Source organism: Canis lupus, chromosome 7 (assembly GCF_003254725.2).
Source record: "Canis lupus dingo isolate Sandy chromosome 7, ASM325472v2, whole genome shotgun sequence".
NCBI classification, from domain to species: domain Eukaryota; kingdom Metazoa; phylum Chordata; class Mammalia; order Carnivora; family Canidae; genus Canis; species Canis lupus.
Genome location: NC_064249.1, coordinates 78,230,091 through 78,242,852, shown reverse-complemented (window position 1 = coordinate 78,242,852; position 12,762 = coordinate 78,230,091). Strand labels below are relative to the sequence as shown.

Sequence of the window (12,762 nt, the reverse complement as noted above, 5' to 3'; positions counted from 1 at the left end):
AAAGTTTATAAAATCAATACTTAAATTATGAGTATTCCAAAAGAAAAAAAAAAGACAAGGAAGCAAAGAAATGCCATTTAAAAACAGGCACCTATTTTTGATATATAATACTAGCAAAAATTAAAAAGAACCAGAATGAAATAAGACATTTAAAAAACAAAAGATTGTATGTTGGCAAACTGAATTTAAATAAAAAAAAAAAATCAATGAAACTAAGAGTTGGTTCTCTGAAAAGATAAGCCTTTCTAAAGGTTTTTCAGCTTATCAAGATAAAGAATCAAATAAATAAAACCAGAAAGAATACAACCCACACCACAGAAATACAAAGGATTATAAGAGAATATTATGAAAAATTATAAGCCAACAAATTAGACAACCTGGAAGGAATGATTTCAAGAAACATACAATCTTCCAAGACTGAATCACAAAGACATAGAAAATCTAAGTAGACTGATTAATACTAACCAATAAATTAGTAACCAAAAAACTCCCAACAAAAATATAAGACCAGTTGACTTCACTGGTGAATTCTACCAAATACTTAAGAAAAAGTTAACATTTGTTCTTCCTAAAGTATTTCAAAAAACTAGAAGTAATGTTTCCAAATTCATTCCACACGACCAACATTAACCTGACACCAAAATTATAGATCCATTTCCCGATAAAAATATATACAAAAATCACTAAATATAAGCAAATGAAATTCAACAACACATTAAAATGATCATCTACTATGATCAAATGGGATTTGTTCCAGATATGGAAGGGTAGTTCAATATTCATAAATCAAAGTAATTACCAAAAACAAGGTAATTACCAAAGTAAATTATAAAAATCAGACAATCATCTCAACAGATGCAGAAAAAATATTTTACATATCTCAATATCCATTGATGATAAAAACCTCTCCAAAAGAGGGTGTAGAGGAAACATACCTCAACATATCTCAACATAATAAAGGCCATATATGACAAACCCCCAACTGAATCCTACTCAATGGTGAAAAGCTGGAAGCCTTTCCTCTAAGAGCAGAAAAAGACAAGGATATCCATTCTCACCACTTTTATTTGACATAGTACTGGAAGGCCTAGCTCAGCAATCAGGCAAGAAATGAAATAAACGTATTCCAAATTAAAAGAGAAGGAAAACTGTTGCTACTTGCACATAACATAATACTACAAATAGAAAACCCTAAGATTCCACCAAGAACTATTAAGACTAATAAACTGAGTAAAGATGCAGGATACAAAATTAATATACAGAAATCTGTTGTGTTTCTGTACACTAATAACAATGCAGCAAAAAGATTTTTAAAAATCCTATTTATATCATCAAAAAGAATGCTGAGGAATAAATTTAACCAAGAAAGTAAAGGATCTACACTTTGAAAACTCTAAGACACTAATGAAAGAAACTGAAGACAACCCAGATAAATGGGAAGATAAAACCATGTTCATGGACTGGGATAATACTGTTAAAATTTCCATACTACCCAAAGCAATCCAGAAATTTAATGCAAGACCTATCAAAATGCCAATAATATTTTTCACAGAACTAGAAGAAACAATCCTAAAATTTGTATAAAACCACAAGACTCCAAATAGCCAAAGCAATCATGACAAAGAACAAAGCTGGAAATGGATGAATGTGAGACAGGACTCCATCAAAATCCTAGAGAACAAAGGCAGCAACTTCTTGCTAGACACGTCTCTAAAGGCAAGGGAAACAAAGGCAAAAATGAACTATTGGGAATTCATCAAGATAAAAAGCTTTTGCAAAGTAAACAGTCGACAAAACCAAAAGACAACCGACAGAATGGGAGAAGATATTTGCAAATGTCTCTTATTAGATAAAGGACTAGTACCCAAAATCTATACAAAACTTATCAAACTCAACACCCAAAGAATAATCCAATTGAGAAATGGGCTGAAGACATGAACAGACATTTCTCCAAAGACAACAAATGGCCCACAGACACATGGAAAAATGTTCAACATCACTTGGTTTCAGGGAAAATACAATTCAAAATCACAATGAGATACCACCTCACACTGGTCAGAATGGCTAAAATTAACAAGTCAGGAAACAACAGAGGTTGGCAAGGATGTGGAGAAAGTGGAACCCTCTTACACTGTTGGTGGGAATGCAAGCTGGTGCAGCCACTCTGGAAAACAATGTGGAGGTTCCTCAAAAAGTTGAAGACAGCTACCCTATGACCCAGCCATTGCATTACTAGGTATTTACCCCAAAAATAAAAGTATCGTGATCCGAAGGGGCACCTGCATCCCAATATTTATAGCAGCAATGTCCACAATAGCCAAACTATGAGAGCCCAGATGTCCATCCACAGATGAATGGATAAATGTATACATACACAATGAAATCCTACTTAGCCATCAAAAAAAAAAAGGGGGGGGGGCTCCCTGGGTGGCTCAGCAGTTTAGCACCTGCCTTTGGCCTGGGTCGTGATCCTGGCATCCTGGGATCAAGTCCCATGTCGGGCTCCCTATGTGGAGCCTGCTTCTCCCTCTGCCTGTGTTTCTGCCTCTCTCTCTCTCTCTCTCTCTCTGTCTCTCATGAATAAATAAATAAAATCTTTAAAAAAAAATTGCCATTTGTAAAGACATGGAAAGAGCTAGAGGGTATTACGCTGAGTGAAATAAGTCAATCAGAGGAAGATAAATATCATAGACTCTCACTCATATGTGAAATTTAAGAAACAAAACAGATGATCATGGGGAAGAGAGGAAAAAACAAAACAAGATGAAATCAGAGATGGAGACAAACCGTAAGAGACTTAATCATAGGAAACAAACTGAGGGTTGCTGGAGGGAAGAGGTGGTGATGTGGTAACTGGATGATGGATATTAAGGAGGGCACATGATGTAATGAGCACTGGATATAAGACTGATGAATCACTGAATTCTACTTCTGAAACTAATAATATATGTTAATTAACTGAATTTAAATTAGAACAATAAATTAAAAAACCAAAGCTTGACGTATTACCATACCAGATTTCAAACTATGCTACAAAGCATAGTAATCAAAGCAGTTACAGGGCACCGAGGTAGCTCAAGTAGAGCATGAGACCTTAGATCTCCAGGTTGTGAGTTCAAGCCCCGTGTTAGGGGTCAAGAATACTTGAAAATTAAAAAAAAAAAAAAAAAAAGAAAGAAAGAAAAAAGAAACAGTTATGGTACTGGCACAAAAATAGACAAAGATCAATGGAACAGATAGAAAATCCAGAAATAAACCCACACTTATATAGTCAATAAATTTATGACAAAGAGGCAAGAATATACCATGGGGAAAAATTACAACTTCAGTAAACTGGACGCCTATATTGAGAAGAATGAAACTGGACCACCTGCTTTCACCATATACAAAAATAAACTCAAAACAAATTAAAGAACTAAACATAAGTCCTGAAAGCATAAAACTCCTATAAGAAAACATAAGCAATAATCTCTTAGACTTCAGCCTTAGCAATATTCTAGATCTGTCTCTTTAGGCAAAGGAAACCAAAGCAAAAGTAAACAACTGGGAGTACATGAAACTAAATGGCTTTTGCACAGTGAAGGAAAACATCAACAAAATGACAAATGAATCTACTAAAGGTATAGGTATAAGGTATACCTTTATAAAGGTATAAATAAATCATATATCAAAAAAGGTCTTAATATCCAAAATATATAAAGAACTCCTAAAACTCAACAGTAAAAAAAATCTCAGTCCAATTGAAAAATGGGAAGAAGGGATCCCTGGGTGGCGCAGCGGTTTGGCGCCTGCCTTTGGCCCAGGGCACGATCCTGGAGACCTGGGATCAAATCCCACGTCGGGCTCCCGGTGCATGGAGCCTGCTTCTCCCTCTGACTGTGTCTCTGCCTCATTCTCTCTCTCTCTCTGTGACTATCACAAATAAATAAAAATTTAAAAAAAAAAAAAAAAAAAAAGAAAAATGGGAAGAAGGCATGAACAGACATTTCTCCAAAAATGACTTACAGATAACCAAGAGACACATGAAAAGATGTTCAACATCAATCCTCATTAGGGAAATGCAAATCAAAACCACAATGAGGTATCACCTCATACCCGTCAGAACGGCTAAAATAAAAAACACAAGAAACAAGTGTTGGTGAGGATGTGGAGAAAAGGGAACACTTGTGCACTGTTGGGTGGGAATGTAAATTGGTACAGGCCCTATGGAAAATAATATGAAACTTCCTCAAAAAGTAAAAACAAATACCATGCGATTCAGCCATCCCAATGCTGGGTATTTATTCAAAGAAAATGAAAAGATATATCCACCATGTTTACTGAAACATTATTTACAATAGCCAAGGTATAGGAGCAACTCAAGTGTCCATCAATAGATGAATGGATAATGAAGATGTGACTTACACACTTACACACAGGATTATTACTCAGTTGTAGAAAGATTCTGCCATTTGTGACAATATAGATAGACCCAGAGGGTATTGTGCTAAGTAAAGTAAGTCAGAAAAAGACAAATACCATATGATTTCACTTCTTTGTGGAATCTAAAAAACAAAACAGAAACAGACCCATAAATACAGAGAATAAACTGGTAATTGCCAGATGGGAAGAGGGTAAAGGGACGTTGGGTAAAACACGTAAAGAGGTTTAAGAGGTACAGACTTCCAGGTATAAAATAAGTAAGTCACACGGATAAAAAGTACTGCACAGAGAATACAGTAATATCATACTAACTTTGTTTGGTGACAGAGGGTAATTACACCTATCAAGGTGAGCATATCATGGCATACATAATCGTCAAATCATGATGTTGTACCCCTGAAATCAATATAATCTTGTATATCTGCTATGCTTCGATTTAAAAATAAAAGAAATATCAGAATGCTGCCAACTAGCGATCTCCTCAGTAAAGCTACTTAAAACAGTCTTGAATAAAGAATGCAGCCAGGTAATAGTCTCCAGAGTCCCTTTGCTTGCTGATGGAATGCATGTGAATCCTTTATGTGCTTGGCTGAGGAGCCAATGGGGCCAAGCTAGCATCTGTAGGATTATGATTGCAAGCCTCTATGTCAGAATCCCACCCAGGCTAAATGACAACACAGTGACATGAGGCCTCAACAGTCAGCCCAGCAAACCCACACACATGTACTGTCACTGGGGAACCTGGTACTAAATAAACCCTTTCATAGATGACCCACTTCTGAGCTGGGGTTCCCTCCATAACAGAGGAGCTTCCTTGCTGTGATCTAATAAATAATAATAAATAACACAAAGACAAGTACAACTGCTTTGATAGTTTTTTTTTTTTAAGATTTTATTTATTTATTCATAGAGACACATCTAGAGAGAGAGAGAGAGGCAGAGACACAGGCAGAGGGAGAAGCAGGCACCATGCAGGGAGCCTGATGTGGGACTCAATCCCGGGTCTCCAGGATCACGCCCTGGGCTGCAGGCGGCGCTAAACCGCTGCACCACCGGGGCTGCCCGCTTTGATAGTTTTTAAATCTAAACAAAAAATACGTTTTTGTTTATATTCTGACAGTGTAACTCTCCCAGCCAACACTTGAGCTAGGAAATGGGAGGAGAAAGAAAAAGGAAAAGCAACCCAAAGTTCTCTTAGGAGGTGGGGTTTTGAAAGGAGATAATGAAATTATTTGAGGGAGCCAGGGTGGTTCAGTGGTTCAGCATCTGCCTTCGGCTTAGGTCATGGATCCTGGGGTCCTGGGATCGAGCCCCATGTCAGGCTGCATAGTGAGCAGAGTCTGCTTCTCCTTCTCCCTCTGCAGGTCTCCCCCTCCATGCTCTCTCTCTCTCTCTCTCTCTCATATAAATAGGTTTATTTGAAAATTTTAAAAATTTGAAAGTCCCATCTTCTTGGCATCTAAGAGAAACAAAAAGGCAACAAAGTGCCCTGGTGGAAACATGCTGATGTCATCTCAAATAATGGCTGAAAAACATGTCTGAGAATGAATTAAGGAAGAGAAAAAATGCCCTTCAGATAACGGAAAACCAGCCTCCCTCATAGAAACCAAACACTGATTTTAAGATGCCATTATTGTATGTGCCAAGAGAGAACATTAAACTATGACATATAGTAACTATATGACACACAATGATTTCAGAACTGTTAAAATATGAAAAATGTACATCTTCTAATAAATTTTTTAAAAATCAAAGACATTCTAAATGCTTAAGGAAGGAAGATGGAAGGGGGAGGGGGAGAGCAGGCTAAATAGTACAATAAAAATTTTGAAGGGGGGTATCCTGCTTTCGCTTTGTTTCCTAGCTGTACCTCTTTCCCTCCTCTCCACAGACTTCCTCCTGGAAGGAACATCCCTGAGCAGCTCCTTAAGCCTGCTTTAGGGCAGAGGATTTGGAGAAACCCGGGGCTGAAGTTAACCTTTTCCCCCTTCTTTCAGCTCTACCTCGGCACCTCTCTCCATGGCAGTTCCCGAGACCTGCCCCAACCACACTATTTATATCAACAGCCTCAATGAGAAGATCAAGAAGGATGAGCTGAAGAAGTCCCTCTATGCCATCTTCTCCCAGTTTGGCCAGATCCTGCATATCCTGGTATCTCGAAGCTTGAAGATGAGGGGCCAGGCCTTTGTCATCTTCAAGGAGGTCAGCCGCGCCACCAATGCCCTGCGCTCCATGCAGGGTTTCCCCTTCTATGACAAGCCCATGAGCATTCAGTATGCCAAGACTGACTCGGATATTATTGCCAAGATGAAGGGTACTTTCGTGAGCAGGACCGCAAGCGGGAGAAGAGGAAGCCTAAGAGCCAGGAGACCCCAGCAGCCAAGAAGGCAGTGCAGGGTGGGGCCGCCGCCCCTGTGGTGGGGGCTGTCCAGGGCCCTGTCCCGGGTAGGCCCCCAATGACTCATGCATCACATGTCAGGCTAGCCTCCCTACAGGCTGCCTCCGGCATGATCCCGCCTCCAGGCCTGGCACCTGGACAGATCCCACCAGGGGCCATGCCCCCACAGCAGCTTATGCCGGGGCAGATGCCACCAGCCCAGCCTCTTTCAGAAAACCCACCAAATCACTTCTTATTCCTCACCAACCTGCCCGAGGAGACCAATGAGCTCATGCTGTCCATGCTTTTCAACCAGTTCCCTGGCTTCAAGGAGGTACGACTGGACCCTGGGTGGCACGACATTGCCTTTGTGGAGTTTGACAATGAGGTACAGGCAGAGGATGCTCGCGACGCACTGCAGGGCTTCAAGATCACCCAGAACAATGCCATGAAGATCTCTTTTGCCAAGAAGTAGCACTTTTCCCCCCTGCCTGCCCCTGCCCCTGCCCCCTGCTCTGGGGCCACCCCTTCCCTCCTTGGCTCAGCCCCCTGAAGGTAAGCCCCCCTCAGGGGCCTTCTCAGAGCCGTGTATGAGTGAGTGGTCGCCACACAGCATTGTACCCAGAGTCTGTCCCCAGACATTGCACCGGGTGCTGTTAGGCCAGAATTAAAGTGTTTTTTTTTTTTTTTTTTTGAGGTTTGGCAAATAAATAAATGAATAAATAAATAAATAAATTTTTGAAGGGGTGCATGTGCGGTTTAGTCAGTCAAGCATCTGCTTTCAGCTCAGGTCATAATCCCAGGGTGCTGGGATTGAGGCCAACATCAGGCTCCTGGGCTTAGTGGGGAGCCTGCTTTTGCCTCTACCCCTCCTCTCTGCTCCTGTGCTCTCTCTGGTGCTCTCTCACTCCAACACATAACATCTTTAAAAAAAATTTTTTTAAACATGATAAAAATAATGTAAATATTAAATGAAGTAAATATTTTTTTAAAAATCAAGATTATTAACCATTACACTAAGTGTTAAAGGATTAACTAGTTCATCCAAAAAACAAATGACCAGATTGCATTAAAAAGTAAAACCTATGGACCCTTGGGTAACTCAGTCTGTTGAGTGTCCCACTCTTGATTTTGGCTCAGGTCATGCTCTCAGAGTCATGAGATGGAGCCCCACATCAGGTTCCATGCTCACCATGGAGTCAGCTTGTCCCTCTCCCTCTGCTCCTCCCCAACGGCTTCCCCTACCACCACTTGTATGGGCTGGCACACACTCTCTTTCAAATAAATAAAATATTTTTAAAAAGTAAAACCTAGCCACACACTATTTATTAGAAACCCTCTAAACAAATGATAAAGAAAAATGTAAAGGGGATGCAAAAGAAGATAACAAGCATACACAAAATACAAAAAGCAAGGGTATCAAACTAACATACAAAGGAGAATTTAAGATTTAAGATTAGAAGCCACTAAACAGGATAAAAAAAAAAGGGCAGTATTACTAACAAAGTACTCTTATTAATGAGGTTATGATTCTATAATCTCATTCTCAGTAAACAGTGCAGAGAAGTACATAAAAAATATCAGTAAACAGAGCAGATAAGTACATAAAGAAAAAAATCAGAGGTGCAAAAATAACTTGGTAAAAATTCAATTAAAACTGGAGACTTTGGGGCACCTGGGTGGCTCTGCAATTGACCATCTGCCTTTGGCTCAGGGTGGGATCCCGGAGTCATGAGATCGAGTTCCACATCAGGCTCCCTGCGTGGAGCCTGCTTCTCTCTCTGCCTGTGTCTCTGTCTCTCTGTGTCTCTCATGAATATGTAAATAAAATCTTTAAAGCAACAACAACTGGAAACTCTAAGGGACTCTTGGGTGGCTCAAAGGTTGAGCATCTGCCTTTGGCACAGGTCGTGACCCGGGGTCCTGGATTGAGTCCCGTATCGGGTTCCCTGCAAGGGAGCCTGCTTCTCCCTCTGCCTGTGTCTCTGTGTCTCTCATGAATAATTAAGTAAAAAAAAAAAAACTTTTTTAAAAAATTGGAAACTTTGTTTCATCTTTTCTGCAATTGATACATCTAGTACATAAAAGTTAAAGTGATCATAGGGGACGCATGGTTGGCTCAGCTGATTAGCGAATTCTCGGTTTTGGATCAGGTAAAGATCCCAGGGTTGAGCCCTGTGTTGGCTCCCTGCTCAGTTGAGAGCCTGCTTCTCCCTTTCCCTCTGCCTCTCCCCCTGCTTGTGTTCTTTCTGTTGAATGAATAAATAATATCTTAAAAATAAATAAATGTGATCATAGAGATTTTGAATAATGTACTAAATATCCGAATAACTTAAAACTAAAGATTCTTCAAAAAAGCACATTTAGTTTTCATTTTTCTTATGTCCATGAAACACACATATAAATATACACTTTTACTCAAAACATTTAGAAGGGTTAGATTTTTCAGACCAGATACTGATTATAATAAGCCTATAAAGTTAGAAATAACAAGAAGTAACGTCAGAAAAGATGGCAGAGGAGAAAGCACCAAGAATCTGCCTTTCCGCCAGACAAGCACTGTACTGTACTGGCAAAAACTTCGGAAGTAACTATTTTGGAACTCTGGAATCTATTTGAACAATTAGAGCTACCAGAGAAAAGCTTGACTGGCAAATTGCAAATAATGTCCGTCACTCAGGCTTCAGAATGATCATGGTTACCCACCCTGAACTCCAAGGCAGACGACCGTGGGGAGGGCAACCCCTGTTTTTAGTATGGTTTGCTGGAGCCAGAGAAGCAGTAAGGATTTTGTCTCCAATTATCAGGTTTCTGTGTTCTGACTATAGATTGCAGCTTCTGACTGCAGAGCTGCAGGCACAGAGCCTGGTCACCAGTGATTCAACCCCCACCAGCTAAAGTGACCTCCACCATATTTAAAGGGGTCATAGCTATTTCTTTAAGTATTCTAAAACAACCATGGATAGAGAAAGTTAGACTTACTGCACATGTCCAGGAAAAAAAATACAGGCTAAGAAAAGACCTGTAAAATCTTAATTTTCACCATTTCCTCATCCCTGCATAGACATATGATACAAAAATTAAAGAGCAAACCCTAGAGAAAAGGGAGATTGTGATTTCCAGAGTTATCACTAAGATTGGAATGTCCAGTATGCAACAAAGAAAAAAAACACAAAGCAAACAAAGAAATAAGAAAGCATGCTCCATTCAAAAGAAAAAAATAAATCAACAGAGAACATACATGAGGAAACCTGTACATCAGACTTATGAGATAAAAGACTTTGAGCATTTTTAAGACCGTTATTTTAAAAGAGCTAAAAGAAGATATGGACAAGCAAGAAAATGATCAATGCATAGAATGTGTAACAATAAAGAGTTTATTTTTAAAAGAGCCATAAAGAAATACTGGAACTGAAAGGTACAATAACTGAAGTGAAAAATGCACCAGAGGGATTAAAAAACAGATGTGCACTAGCAGGATGAAGATAAAGCAAACCTGAAGATAGGACAACTGAAATTACAAAGCTTCAGAAAAAAGGAACAGAGTCTAAGGGACCTATGGAATATCATCAACACACTGGGGACCAACAGCACTTTCTGGAAAACACAGAAGAGAGATAAAAGGCAAAGAAATTTTGGGAGGTGAAAACCTCCCAAATTTGACGAAAGACAGGAATTTGAACATCAAAGTTCAGCAAACTCCAAGTGGGATAAATTTAAGAAACCCATACCAAGACAGTATGATCAAACTGTCAAAAGACAGACAAGAAAATCTTGAAAACAGCAAGAGAAGCTCCTTGTCACATGCAAGAAATCTTCAGAAAGATAACCAGCAAATTTCACAACAGAAACCCTTCAGGCCAGAAGGCAATGAATGGGCTGATACGTTCAAAGTGCTGAGAGGGAAAAATACTTACCAAGAATCTTACATTTGGTTAAACTGTCCTTTAAAAATGAGGGAAAGGGAGCTCTCAGGTGGCTCAGTCAGTAGAACATTTGACTCTTGATTTTGGCTCAGGTTATGATCTCAGGGTTGTGAGATCAAGCCCTGTGTTGGGGTCCATGTTGGGCATGAAGCCTACTTGAGATTCTCTCTCCCTACACCCCTCCTCCTTAACTGGCGCAAGGACATGTGCACACTCTCTCTAGCAGGGTGGGGAAATGAGGGAAAAATTAAGATAATTTTTTCCCCAGATAAAAGCTAGGAAGTTTGTTTTTTTGTTTTTTTCCATTTATATGTGGATCTTTGTTTTTATACTGTACAGAACTGTAAGTGTAGTTCTCTTATGATTCCCTTAATAACTTCCTTTACTGTAAATATATAACATATATAACATACAAAAGATTTATCACTACTTATGTTATCAGTAAAGCTTCCAGTCAATAGTAGACTATTACTATTATACTATATTACTATTACAGTAGTTAAATTTGGGGAACTCTTAGTAACTTATAATTTTTGAATTCCTTACATGTAATTAAGGAAAATGGGCTGCTAATCTTGCCAAAAGGACAGAATGTTGTCACCTCATGGTAACACAAACTACATGACCTTATCATATGGGAAAAATAAGACTGTTCATGAAATAATGTAACACATATTACGGCTGACCCACAGGTAGGAATTCCCCCTCATCCAAGCAAAAAAGCTTTAATGGAAGTGCTTATTCCACACTGTCTAGAAGCTCAGCAGACAGAGGCCAGTTCTCACCATCCCTCCATACTCGATGCCCTCCTTCAAGCACAGCTGAAGGCTTCAGGGCTTTGTGTTCCTGGGGCCTGAATGTTCCTCCAGAATCTGGCTATTTCCGTTATGTTTCATGAAGGAAGATTATCTTTGTGTGACCTATAATACCAAGTACCATATACCTATCACCAAGAAGGTACCAAGGATTTTTTGTTAAAATGGCCTGACCGGGATCCCTGGGAGGCGCAGCGGTTTGGCGCCTGCCTTTGGCCCAGGGCGCGATCCTGGAGACCTGGGATCAAATCCCACGTCGGGCTCCCGGTGCATGGAGCCTGCTTCTCTCTCTGTCTGTGTCTCTGCCTCTCTCTCTCTCTGTGTGCGACTATCATAAATAAATAAAAATTAAAAAATAAATAAATAAATAAAAATAAAATAAAATAAAATGACCTGACCAAGATACCAAGCAATTTGTGAGTAATTTGTGAATATTCAACAATATTAAAACTATTGGTTTTTAACAAGTAATTGCTAATTAGAAAAATAATTCTAACAGAACAAGATCATTAGCCTAAAATTAAATATTCATGGACAGACATAAAATTTATCAAATATCACATTTTGACAAAGTCAAGATTAACAAACACTGTCTCCTTTTTTCTCATTGGTTTCCTCTAATCAGCTGAGGGCTGGACTATTAACTAAATATATTAGAATTATAACTCCTCACTGTCAGAGGACTATACATAAGACGAGGTGTCCATAGCACTGTCCTAGAAGAAAAAAAATCCATGGACTCTGAACACTTGTTCCAGTTACCTGAGGCAAGAGGCTTTGCCCTGTATTTGTACATAACTGGTTCTTTGGATGAGTAAAGAAATTTTTGAAGCTGCTGACTAGGCAACTTCTGGATAAGTAAAATATTCCTATATATAATAAAGTACTATACTGTAGGATACAATCTGTGTCATAAGAATTCAGAAAAATAAATGTAGTCTAGAGTTACTGAAAAGTAATCAGGGACTTCATGAAAGATTGGAAAGATGATCATAATCTGGATCAAGGAAGAAAGAAAACAAAATAGGAATAGGGATTTGTAGAAATTTGTAGAAATAGAAATTTGTAGAAATACAAGAGAAAAACAGATTAATATGAGGCCAAGTTATAAAGCATTTTAAGGATTATTAACTTGAAACAATGAGGCATAGAGAATATTTATATATATTATATATATTAAAGGCTATTGTAACAAGATTAACCTGGTGTTGACAAATATAAC

The 12,762-nt window shown here is 38.9% G+C and overlaps 1 protein-coding gene and 1 pseudogene across 10 annotated transcripts in view; one reads left to right on the top strand and one right to left on the bottom strand.

The window, feature by feature from the left end:
- CEP192 (centrosomal protein 192) overlaps positions 1-12,762 on the bottom strand; it is a 157,525-nt gene that overhangs the window by 102,451 nt on the left and 42,312 nt on the right. The gene's annotated exons all lie outside the window — the stretch shown is intronic.
- Positions 6,338-7,455, top strand: LOC112648113 (U1 small nuclear ribonucleoprotein A-like; annotated as a pseudogene).